The sequence below is a fragment of the Cervus canadensis genome, chromosome 14, assembly GCF_019320065.1.
Source record: "Cervus canadensis isolate Bull #8, Minnesota chromosome 14, ASM1932006v1, whole genome shotgun sequence".
Classification (NCBI taxonomy): Eukaryota; Metazoa; Chordata; class Mammalia; order Artiodactyla; family Cervidae; genus Cervus; species Cervus canadensis.
In genome coordinates, this window is record NC_057399.1 from 25,028,040 (window position 1) to 25,041,145 (window position 13,106).

At 39.9% G+C, this 13,106-nt stretch overlaps 1 protein-coding gene and 1 long non-coding RNA gene across 3 annotated transcripts in view; one reads left to right on the plus strand and one right to left on the minus strand.

Annotated features, from left to right (window-relative positions):
- The window catches only part of TRPM3 (transient receptor potential cation channel subfamily M member 3), a 936,946-nt gene that overhangs the window by 129,957 nt on the left and 793,883 nt on the right, over positions 1-13,106 (plus strand). The window lies entirely within an intron of this gene.
- Positions 1,388-7,719, minus strand: LOC122453282. Its single transcript, XR_006272996.1, has 2 exons — positions 7,623-7,719; positions 1,388-3,219 (listed from the first exon to the last, which is right to left on the minus strand). It is a non-coding gene; the product is annotated as an uncharacterized LOC122453282 (long non-coding RNA).

The following is a 13,106-nucleotide window of genomic DNA, read 5'->3' on the forward strand; positions in this document are numbered from 1 at the left end:
ACCTCCTTCATCCACACTCATCTTGCTCTCCTCTCCTGGTGATTAGGAATCACCAAGGTCAGTGATTCCACCCTGTGTCTCTGGATGCTCTTGGTCCATCCATCATCCCCACCAAAGAACTCCAAGAGCAGGAATCATATTCATCTTCCAGATGAAGAAGCTGAGATTCAGAGGTTAAGATATTTACCCAAACATGTAACTAAGGCTACATGGCTGTAGGATGTCCATAGTCCATTTTGTCAAAGATAGTGCCAGTTTATTTCCCTGGCACTGTGCCTGGTTACTGCTTTCCTTTCACTCTCAAGTGTCCTACTCTGGACAGTACATTCTTTGGGCACCCACACTGCTGGTGAGGAGCAGAGAAAGACCTGACAGGCAAGTCAGTGCAACTGATTACAAAACCAGGGCTTTCTGTTATCCCAGGCTACTTCTTAGAATTCCAAAATTATGAAGTTAGCAAGGAAGGTTTGTTCTCAGTTATCATTTATTCATTCAGCAAACATTTACTAAGTGCCCCCCCATGTGATAAACACTGTGCTGAAAGATGTAATTAAAAAGTGAACAGGGCACAGTTCCAAGTCTTGTTCTCACTTGGTTTAGTGAGAAAACAGACCATGTCTGAATATTCATAGTCAGGGCAGGCTACATAACTTTTTATAACCTGTGTAAAATGGAAAGAACATCTGTTTAAAAATGTTCTCTTGTTTAAAAATCACCATACTGGATGACAATAGGACACTAACCAAGTATGGTTCAGTTTAACAAATGAGAGGTGCTCAGGGTATTACAGAAATATGACTTACTTAAGGATGATGACTGATCTAAAGGTGACTTCCGAGAAGAGGTGAAAACTGTGCTGACCCTAGAAAATGAGATTTTTCCCCTTCATGGACCTTCTCCTCTACTTTTTAAGCCAGAGGTTATTGAGGAGAATCACTAAGTCATCATTTTGACTTACACATCAGTCATCAAGAGTTTCCCCCACAGTACATCATCACCTACACATGATGTGGGGGGACATAGAGACATGATGTTCAGACCTGCCTTCAAGGACTCAATGTTTACCTGCTAGAAGTGGTACCAGTGGGCAACCTTAAACCACCAGCCTGCGTGCAGTGACCCTTCCAGGTGGAGGTATAAAGACCTGGCCATTGGATGTGTCAGGACAACCCTGAAGGGCCATCTTCATTCCAGATGCCCCATGGGATCAGCTAAGGTCATCTGGCTATTGTTCCCCCTTGATCTTTCCTTCTGCCCTATCCTGTTTCTTCCCTCCTGATTCCACAGTGTTGATTCCAAGGGCACCCCTGATAAACATTCAAGAACTAAACTCCATCTGAGTCTGCATTCCAGAGAACCAACCTGAAACATGTATCAGAAAACATTCCAGTACTCAGGGAGGACTTTTATTTGAAAATTACTGGTTACACATGTACTTAAAACATTTTAAAACCACAAAATGGTGGAAACAAGGACTTTTTGTGTAAATATCATTACCTTTGGTTTAAAATCCACAACCTAATGTTGTCTGACCAAAATGAAATTAAGTTATATATTCATAAAAGAAAACTATTATGTTTAAACATATAAAAGTGCCATTTTATATAAAAGGCTGAATGTTAGCAGTTCCACATGTTCAATCTAACAGAAAAAAGCCATTAGCATATGAAATTTAGAGAACATTATGCTTATGACTAACTCATGGGTAAAAGATATAGTTAATGAATTAAATTAGGAATTAGAAAATGCATAATACTTTGGCTAGTGATTGGTGGTAGGCATCAAAGCTTGTAGGTTGTAGCCAAAGTGGATCTCAGAAAAAATGTCAGCTTTATACACTTATGTTTGAAAAATAATGACATTATTGTTTCCAATTTAAGAATTTGAGAAAAAAATCTCAAAATAAAGGAAAAGTTGAAAGAAAGAAAGAATGATATGATGAACTAGAAAGAAAAACAGAGCATCAATCAAGCAAAAAGTTGACTCTTTGAAAATAGGAAAAAGTTATACAAGATTATTCAAAAAAAAGGAGAAGCCTCAAAGAAAATTAAAAGGCCAAAAGAACACAGAGATGCTGCAGAGATTAAACATATAAGATATTGTGAATAAATTTATGCCAATCAAGCCCAAAACCCACAGGAAACAGATCCACTTCAAGAAAAATGAAACTTACCAAAATGACTCTGCAGAAATAACACACTGAATAGGAAGCACATAATTACCAAAAGTTACCCAGACAATGATGGCTGCACAACACCGTGAATATGATTAATGCCACCGAATTGTGTGATTAAAAATGGCTATATGGCAAAGTTTATGTTATATATATTTTACATTTTTTAATGTAAAAAAATAAAATCATCTATCTATAAGACAGTCTAGACATGTCTGTTCTTCATTAGCAAATCCCCTAGAGGGGTTCCTACTTTGAGAAAGCATATTTTCTCTTCCTTCTCTTTTAGAGGGCTTCCCCAATGGCTCAGCAGTAAAGAATCTGCCAGCAATGCGGGGGACAGAGGAGATTAACGTACAATATTGCCCTTCTGTATTTTAACCATATGTTTTTTGGAGGGTGACACCTCTCTCTCCTATAATGTCACTTAAACTACATATACTATATGTTTTCCCTATTACTTTTCTCTATAGTATTTTAACCAGAGGTCTTTCAGTGGAAAATGGATCATAGTTCTGTTAAAAGAAGTGGTGGCACAAAATGACAACTTCACACAATCTTCAAGAATCTGCTATATAATTAGAAAGTAATATGTAATTCTAGGAACAGTTAAAAAAATTGTAAGAACTTTATCTCAAATATTAGAAGATGAGTTTGGCTTCTCAAGACACAAAACCTGGGAGACAGCTTTTCTTGGTGTCCTGCACCTCTGATTTGGATAAAAAAGAAAATAGTATAACACATAAATAAACACAATAAATCCTTTTTCAAGAGCTTGAAATCACAGAGTGAAGTTGGAGAAAAATTATAGATTAATATCTTATAATATGTAAATATCTGTTCCTGGAGTAAAAAAAGAACAACATAATTTAGGCAGTACAGAAACCAATTGGAACAAAGCCTTTGGAATAGACATGAACTCATGGTAGAATCACAGAGTTGACTCAAAAGTTGTGAAGACTGAGGGTTGTCCATTGGACATTCATAATATTCATAATCACATGGTCACTGTGAGTGATATCTGGTTATTCTCTTTCAGAGTGCACCTGTGGGGGGGAAAAGACAAAAACCACACATTTATGAGTTTTAAAGTCCTTCTCCTAAGGCACCACATTCTTAGGTCCACTGCTTCGTGTGAAGAAAATCATGTCACTACTAGAGGTACAATAGGAAAAACCAGGCGTGTATTTATTCTATGGAGGAAGAAGCCCCATTAAAACCTTCATGGGGGTTGGACATAATGCAAAACCTGAATATACACTTAAGTTCTGATCATTCTAATTCACAAATATGATTTTAAGACTAAATTGATAAGTAAAATAATTTTACTAACTCAGAACTAGGAGAGAAATTAAAAAGAAGGTAACAAAGAGGCTGGGAAATCTATTAATAGTGCCTGACCAAGGGTTTCTCATTTTCACATATAAAATGAGCACAACAAATTTGAATATTCATATCAGGGTGTAATCCCTGTATTCTATAAACTCTGATTGACAATCATCGAAAATAAGGAGTAGGAAATGGAGAAAGAATAATACTATGTATTCATTAAAAAGAATTAGATAACCATATGCACTGATATAATCTGAGATACGATATTAAGTGATAAAAAGAAAGAAAGAACAGCTATCATTTGTGTTTAGAAACAGGAAGACCGCATGTTCACAAGTTCTTCCTGATGCACAGAACATCTTAACAGAACAGTCAACACTGGTGCTGGGGCTCCACCTTGAAGGGGAGCTGTTTGATGACGGAGTGGAGAGTGATTTACTTTTCATTCATACATGGTAAAAAATTATTTTAAAAAGATTTAAATTTTACAGCATTAGATATGCCACGTGTTTTAAAATATCTTATTATAAATACATTTTAATTATTTAGAACAGTGGTCTCCAACCTTCTTGGAACCAGGGATCCTGTTTCTGGAAGACAGTTTTTCCACAGACAGGGCAAGAAAGAGGAGGGTCAGGTGTAAAGTGAGAGATGGGCAGCACAGCTGAAGCTTTGATCTTTTGCACACCACTCACCTCCTGCCGTGTGGCCCAGTCCCTAACAGCCCACGGCCCATACCAACTGACCCAGGAGCTGGGGGCCCATACCAACTGACCCAGGAGTTGGGGACCCCTGATTTAGACTCTCCAAAGCTACTTAGAACTATGGGTATATTTCTTGTTATTGGGAGGCAAGCCTTCTGTCTATAGCATTTTAAAACATGATCCCACATTTATACTGTAATACATTTTGTATTCTCAAAGCTCTTAAGCATCTGCTCTCTCATCTGATTCCTGTAATAGGTGTGAAGAAGCCAGCCAGGCCGTCATCCCTGCTCTACACACAGGTGAGGACCTGAGGCTCAGAGACCTTGAGGGATCACAAGGCCACATGGATGCTAAGTGCCTCCTCCATTTATTCAAATGGGTCCAGGCTTCCAGAGCTCGGATATGAGGATTTTGTAGTTACACACTGGAAACAAAGAAACTTCAAAAAACTTCAACCAGATCTGCTTCTTCACAGAACAGAATAGATGACAGGCATTCATTCTTTGAGCTGAACTGTGTCCCCTCCAATTTTAGGTGTTGATGTTCTAAGTCCCCCAGTACCTCAGAATGTGACTGTTTGGAGACAGTGTCTTTAAAGAGACAATAAACCTAAAATGAAGTCATACAGGTGGGTCCTAATCTAACAGACTGGAGTTCTTATAAGAGACCAGGACACAGGTTCACACAGAGGGAAGAACATGTGAGACACAGAGAGAAGACAGCATCTCCAAGCCAAGGAGAGAGTCCTCAGAGGAAACCAACCCTACTGACATCTCGATCTCAGACTTCCAGCCTCCAGGGCTGTGAGGAAATAAGTTCCTGTTGTTTAAGTCGTCTGCTCTGTGGTCTTTGTATGGCAGCCCTAGCAAACTAATGCCCCCTTCAGCTTTATGTATCTAAAAGGTACTTTCTCTGCTATTTCATGGATCAGGGTCAATCAGACAGTGATCAGTCCACCTGAACTATTTCTTCAAGAAAATGTGATGTGGAAGCACCTTCTCCCAGATGTTGGATTTTCTTTTCAGATGAATGAATCCTGCTCTATTAGAGTGAAAAGCTTGTGATTTTGACTAATCATCCTGGTGTTACAGCTCTGAAAAATGCAGTGATATCACATGCTTGGAAATTCAAAAAACTGATAATCGGAGAGTTTATCCTCTTAACAGGATGCAGAGTATGCAGAAATAATGTCAAGATGGGATGAAAATCAAGAACTGCATTTGTTTCTGTAGAGGTGACCCGAGCCAGTGCCAGGACTGAAATCTAAGAGTGAGGTTCTGTCACCCTGTGAACTTGAGTGACCGCCTCCACCTTGGCGACCACGTGAAAGGAGCAGTATTCTCAGACTCAACACAGAACACAGAAACTAGGCCTGCACTCAGCCTCCCCAGCGATTCCCCCTCTGTGCTTTCGGGACCAGTTCTGTCACCTTGGGTGAGTCCTGGACCAATCTCTTCATCCATGACTCGGGACAAAAAAGGGCAGTCACGAGGATTACGTGAAATCATACATGCAAGAACTGTGTAAAATAAATTATAAAAAACTACACAAATGTAACTTACCATTAATATTGTTAGAGTAGGTGCAGGATTACTAGACCAGGAATCACAAGATTTCTAATTCTATGACCTATGTCTGCTTCTGTACATATCATATGTGACACTTGATTTAAAACATATACTTAAAGAGCAGATTTCTAATTCTGTGTCTGCTGCAAACTGGCTTAACACCAGTTGTATACATGGGACCACATTCCTTCTAAGAGGACTTAGTTTCCTCACCTGTAAGATGAGGAGGTTGAACCCTGTTATCTTATCTGGACATATCTAAAATTCTGAGATCAATTTCTCATTACTCAATGTCTTGATCATGCATAAGGATGATATAGTTTTTAAATGAACACTTTGACACATAGGCGGGGACACCTCTCTTTGATGTGTAATGTGTAATTCTAAAGAACAAAAGGGTTTGTAAGGGTCATGACTGCTTTGTAACTAGGTTTTATGGGGAATCACAAATGATTATCAGGTCTCAGGAGGGAAACTCTGACTGGGAGACACTCTAGTAGATGATAGCACTCTGTGAACTTTTGGTACAAAAACTCAGAGCTCCATGTTCAGTTTCTCAACATTTGCATACAATACAGTGCTTACAAAAAGTTATCTCCTACCCTATGAACAGTGGAGGTACTGCTGTGCATTTCCTCATTTCTAAGGAGGATTGAGATGAAACAGTGACAGAGGGAATTTAGGCCATATTTTAGATAAGTCTTTCATACAGAAATACTCTTTTAGTTACTGGGGCATGTTTTCTTTAAGAGATATTTTAAATATTACATGAGTAATTTTATTCTACTTACAAGTGAGAGTCTGGGAAATGCAGAAACGGATGAAGAAGGTAAAATGCATCCATCATTTAATATCCAGAGAGAAATTTTCAATGGGGAAGCCTCACCACATACAGCTGGAAACCTCACCCCACCCCAAATCATGCATCTCAAGCAGCAAGAACACCACACCTTCCCTCCCTCCCTCTATCTTAGCATCAGTGTCAATCCCAACTTGTTCCAGCATGAATCACAGGTGGCTGCATGACAATGGCTAAGTCCTTCAAACTAGACTTCAGTTGTCACATCTGTACAAGGACTACCACCTCACCTTTGTTAGAAAGACAGCACGTGACTGAAAGTCACTCACCGAGTGCCTTCCTCACCATGTACATTGCTTATTGCTTTCACACACATCATCTTCAAGCCCCATTCAGAGGACAGTGTTAAGGTGTTGTGAATTCCTGATTCATCCTGATGACAACCTACCTTCTTCTAGAAGGCAAAGGGAGCATGGGTGGGGAGGGAGTAACTGGATAAAATTCTAAACAACAAAGAAGTAGGGATTGAGTGACAGTATCATGTAGGAGTTTTCTTACAGGTTAGAAACAGAAGCAACTTATATCTTCCCTGGTAAATCTTCCTAGACTCAAACTATCCCAAAATGTTTCTTTATTTTTTCCTAAAACTGAATTTTCATGGATATTCATCGACAGCACTTGCATCACAAGTGTGCTGAGGACCAATCATAATGAAACATAAAGGGTCTGCAAAATGAGAGCATTCTGTGCTCTAAGGGAATCTGAACGTAGGTTCTAAGAATCCTATCTGAAATCTGTCTCTTAGGCATAGGTGTGCGTGTGCACAGAAGAGCACACTCATCCTACATCCACCCCCACCACTGCTGCAGATTCTCAGGAGACCTGCATTCAACATGCCACGTTTTAAGACCCAGTCATGAAGCTTAGTCTAAAGAGAGTCTAAAGAGGTTTATGATTGAAAAGGGCCCAGAGACCCCTGGTGGAGATTCTGAAGAGTGAACCTGGAGACACACTGAAATTACAATGCCCTGCAGCAAGCTCACTTGTTTTGCTCTTTCATCGATAGCAGCAGCCTCAGGTTCATCCAGTTGTTGCATCATCTTGGAAAGCTTGCTGTCTATATCTTGTAGGATTTCAGATAAGTCATCATCATCACTCAGTCTCTCAGAATCCAAAACCTGTCAATCACCAGAAAGAAACCCACTAGCACCAATGTTTCACAGTAACATATTGTCTGTGTGTGTGTGTGTGTGTGTGTGTGTGTGAAGTCATTTCAGTTGTGTCCGACTCTTAGAAACCCTATGGACTTAGAAACCCAGCCAGGCTCCTCCGTCCATGGGATTTTCCGGGCAAAAGAGTTCTGTAGTGGGGTGCCATTGCCTTCCCTGATATACACTTGAGTTCTGATCATTCTGATTCACAAATATGTTTATAAGACTAGAATAAATTGATAAGTAAAATCATTTTACCAACTCAAAACCTGGAAAGAAATTAAAAACAAGGTAACAAAGAGGCTGGGAAATCTACTATTAGTGCTTGACCTAGGATTTCTCATTTTCACATATAAAATGAGCACAACAAATTTGGATGTTAATATCAGGGTGTAATCCCTATATTATGTAAACTCTGATGGACAATCATCGAAAATAAGGAGTAGGAAATGGAGAGAGTATAATACTATGTAGTCACTAAAAAGAATGAGATAGCCATATGCACTGATATAATCTGAGATACAATATTAAGTGATAAAAAGAAAGAACAGCTATCATTTGTGTTTAGAAACAGGAAGACCGCATGTTCACAAGTTCTTTCTGATACACAAAACATCTCAACAGAACAGTCAACACTGGTGCTGGGGCTCCACCTTGAAGGGGAGCTGTTTGATGACGGAGTGGAGAGTGATTTACTTTTCATTCATACATGGTAAAAAATTATTTTAAAAAGATTTAAATTTTACAGCATTAGATATGCCACGTGTTTTAAAATATCTTATTATAAATACATTTTAATTATTTAGAACAGTGGTCTCCAACCTTCTTGGAACCAGGGATCCTGTTTCTGGAAGACAGTTTTTCCACAGACAGGGCAAGAAAGAGGAGGGTCAGGTGTAAAGTGAGAGATGGGCAGCACAGCTGAAGCTTTGATCTTTTGCACACCACTCACCTCCTGCCGTGTGGCCCAGTCCCTAACAGCCCACGGCCCATGCCAACTGACCCAGGAGCTGGGGGCCCATACCAACTGACCCAGGAGTTGGGGACCCCTGATTTAGACTCTCCAAAGCTACTTAGAACTATGGGTATATTTCTTGTTATTGGGAGGCAAGCCTTCTGTCTATAGCATTTTAAAACATGATCCCACATTTATACTGTAATACATTTTGTATTCTCAAAGCTCTTAAGCATCTGCTCTCTCATCTGATTCCTGTAATAGGTGTGAAGAAGCCAGCCAGGCCGTCATCCCTGCTCTACACACAGGTGAGGACCTGAGGCTCAGAGACCTTGAGGGATCACAAGGCCACATGGATGCTAAGTGCCTCCTCCATTTATTCAAATGGGTCCAGGCTTCCAGAGCTCGGATATGAGGATTTTGTAGTTACACACTGGAAACAAAGAAACTTCAAAAAACTTCAACCAGATCTGCTTCTTCACAGAACAGAATAGATGACAGGCATTCATTCTTTGAGCTGAACTGTGTCCCCTCCAATTTTAGGTGTTGATGTTCTAAGTCCCCCAGTACCTCAGAATGTGACTGTTTGGAGACAGTGTCTTTAAAGAGACAATAAACCTAAAATGAAGTCATACAGGTGGGTCCTAATCTAACAGACTGGAGTTCTTATAAGAGACCAGGACACAGGTTCACACAGAGGGAAGAACATGTGAGACACAGAGAGAAGACAGCATCTCCAAGCCAAGGAGAGAGTCCTCAGAGGAAACCAACCCTACTGACATCTCGATCTCAGACTTCCAGCCTCCAGGGCTGTGAGGAAATAAGTTCCTGTTGTTTAAGTCGTCTGCTCTGTGGTCTTTGTATGGCAGCCCTAGCAAACTAATGCCCCCTTCAGCTTTATGTATCTAAAAGGTACTTTCTCTGCTATTTCATGGATCAGGGTCAATCAGACAGTGATCAGTCCACCTGAACTATTTCTTCAAGAAAATGTGATGTGGAAGCACCTTCTCCCAGATGTTGGATTTTCTTTTCAGATGAATGAATCCTGCTCTATTAGAGTGAAAAGCTTGTGATTTTGACTAATCATCCTGGTGTTACAGCTCTGAAAAATGCAGTGATATCACATGCTTGGAAATTCAAAAAACTGATAATCGGAGAGTTTATCCTCTTAACAGGATGCAGAGTATGCAGAAATAATGTCAAGATGGGATGAAAATCAAGAACTGCATTTGTTTCTGTAGAGGTGACCCGAGCCAGTGCCAGGACTGAAATCTAAGAGTGAGGTTCTGTCACCCTGTGAACTTGAGTGACCGCCTCCACCTTGGCGACCACGTGAAAGGAGCAGTATTCTCAGACTCAACACAGAACACAGAAACTAGGCCTGCACTCAGCCTCCCCAGCGATTCCCCCTCTGTGCTTTCGGGACCAGTTCTGTCACCTTGGGTGAGCCCTGGACCAATCTCTTCATCCATGACTCGGGACAAAAAAGGGCAGTCACGAGGATTACGTGAAATCATACATGCAAGAACTGTGTAAAATAAATTATAAAAAACTACACAAATGTAACTTACCATTAATATTGTTAGAGTAGGTGCAGGATTACTAGACCAGGAATCACAAGATTTCTAATTCTATGACCTATGTCTGCTTCTGTACATATCATATGTGACACTTGATTTAAAACATATACTTAAAGAGCAGATTTCTAATTCTGTGTCTGCTGCAAACTGGCTTAACACCAGTTGTATACATGGGACCACATTCCTTCTAAGAGGACTTAGTTTCCTCACCTGTAAGATGAGGAGGTTGAACCCTGTTATCTTATCTGGACATATCTAAAATTCTGAGATCAATTTCTCATTACTCAATGTCTTGATCATGCATAAGGATGATATAGTTTTTAAATGAACACTTTGACACATAGGCGGGGACACCTCTCTTTGATGTGTAATGTGTAATTCTAAAGAACAAAAGGGTTTGTAAGGGTCATGACTGCTTTGTAACTAGGTTTTATGGGGAATCACAAATGATTATCAGGTCTCAGGAGGGAAACTCTGACTGGGAGACACTCTAGTAGATGATAGCACTCTGTGAACTTTTGGTACAAAAACTCAGAGCTCCATGTTCAGTTTCTCAACATTTGCATACAATACAGTGCTTACAAAAAGTTATCTCCTACCCTATGAACAGTGGAGGTACTGCTGTGCATTTCCTCATTTCTAAGGAGGATTGAGATGAAACAGTGACAGAGGGAATTTAGGCCATATTTTAGATAAGTCTTTCATACAGAAATACTCTTTTAGTTACTGGGGCATGTTTTCTTTAAGAGATATTTTAAATATTACATGAGTAATTTTATTCTACTTACAAGTGAGAGTCTGGGAAATGCAGAAACGGATGAAGAAGGTAAAATGCATCCATCATTTAATATCCAGAGAGAAATTTTCAATGGGGAAGCCTCACCACATACAGCTGGAAACCTCACCCCACCCCAAATCATGCATCTCAAGCAGCAAGAACACCACACCTTCCCTCCCTCCCTCTATCTTAGCATCAGTGTCAATCCCAACTTGTTCCAGCATGAATCACAGGTGGCTGCATGACAATGGCTAAGTCCTTCAAACTAGACTTCAGTTGTCACATCTGTACAAGGACTACCACCTCACCTTTGTTAGAAAGACAGCACGTGACTGAAAGTCACTCACCGAGTGCCTTCCTCACCATGTACATTGCTTATTGCTTTCACACACATCATCTTCAAGCCCCATTCAGAGGACAGTGTTAAGGTGTTGTGAATTCCTGATTCATCCTGATGACAACCTACCTTCTTCTAGAAGGCAAAGGGAGCATGGGTGGGGAGGGAGTAACTGGATAAAATTCTAAACAACAAAGAAGTAGGGATTGAGTGACAGTATCATGTAGGAGTTTTCTTACAGGTTAGAAACAGAAGCAACTTATATCTTCCCTGGTAAATCTTCCTAGACTCAAACTATCCCAAAATGTTTCTTTATTTTTTCCTAAAACTGAATTTTCGTGGATATTCATCGACAGCACTTGCATCACAAGTGTGCTGAGGACCAATCATAATGAAACATAAAGGGTCTGCAAAATGAGAGCATTCTGTGCTCTAAGGGAATCTGAACGTAGGTTCTAAGAATCCTATCTGAAATCTGTCTCTTAGGCATAGGTGTGCATGTGCACAGAAGAGCACACTCATCCTACATCCACCCCCACCACTGCTGCAGATTCTCAGGAGACCTGCATTCAACATGCCACGTTTTAAGACCCAGTCATGAAGCTTAGTCTAAAGAGAGTCTAAAGAGGTTTATGATTGAAAAGGGCCCAGAGACCCCTGGTGGAGATTCTGAAGAGTGAACCTGGAGACACACTGAAATTACAATGCCCTGCAGCAAGCTCACTTGTTTTGCTCTTTCATCGATAGCAGCAGCCTCAGGTTCATCCAGTTGTTGCATCATCTTGGAAAGCTTGCTGTCTATATCTTGTAGGATTTCAGATAAGTCATCATCATCACTCAGTCTCTCAGAATCCAAAACCTGTCAATCACCAGAAAGAAACCCACTAGCACCAATGTTTCACAGGTAACATATTGTCTGTGTGTGTGTGTGTGTGTGTGTGTGTGTGAAGTCATTTCAGTTGTGTCCGACTCTTAGAAACCCTATGGACTTAGAAACCCAGCCAGGCTCCTCCGTCCATGGGATTTTCCGGGCAAAAGAGTTCTGTAGTGGGGTGCCATTGCCTTCCCTGATATACACTTGAGTTCTGATCATTCTGATTCACAAATATGTTTATAAGACTAGAATAAATTGATAAGTAAAATCATTTTACCAACTCAAAACCTGGAAAGAAATTAAAAACAAGGTAACAAAGAGGCTGGGAAATCTACTATTAGTGCTTGACCTAGGATTTCTCATTTTCACATATAAAATGAGCACAACAAATTTGGATGTTAATATCAGGGTGTAATCCCTATATTATGTAAACTCTGATGGACAATCATCGAAAATAAGGAGTAGGAAATGGAGAGAGTATAATACTATGTAGTCACTAAAAAGAATGAGATAGCCATATGCACTGATATAATCTGAGATACAATATTAAGTGATAAAAAGAAAGAACAGCTATCATTTGTGTTTAGAAACAGGAAGACCGCATGTTCACAAGTTCTTTCTGATACACAAAACATCTCAACAGAACAGTCAACACTGGTGCTGGGGCTCCACCTTGAAGGGGAGCTGTTTGATGACGGAGTGGAGAGTGATTTACTTTTCATTCATACATGGTAAAAAATTATTTTAAAAAGATTTAAATTTTACAGCATTAGATATGCCACGTGTTTTAAA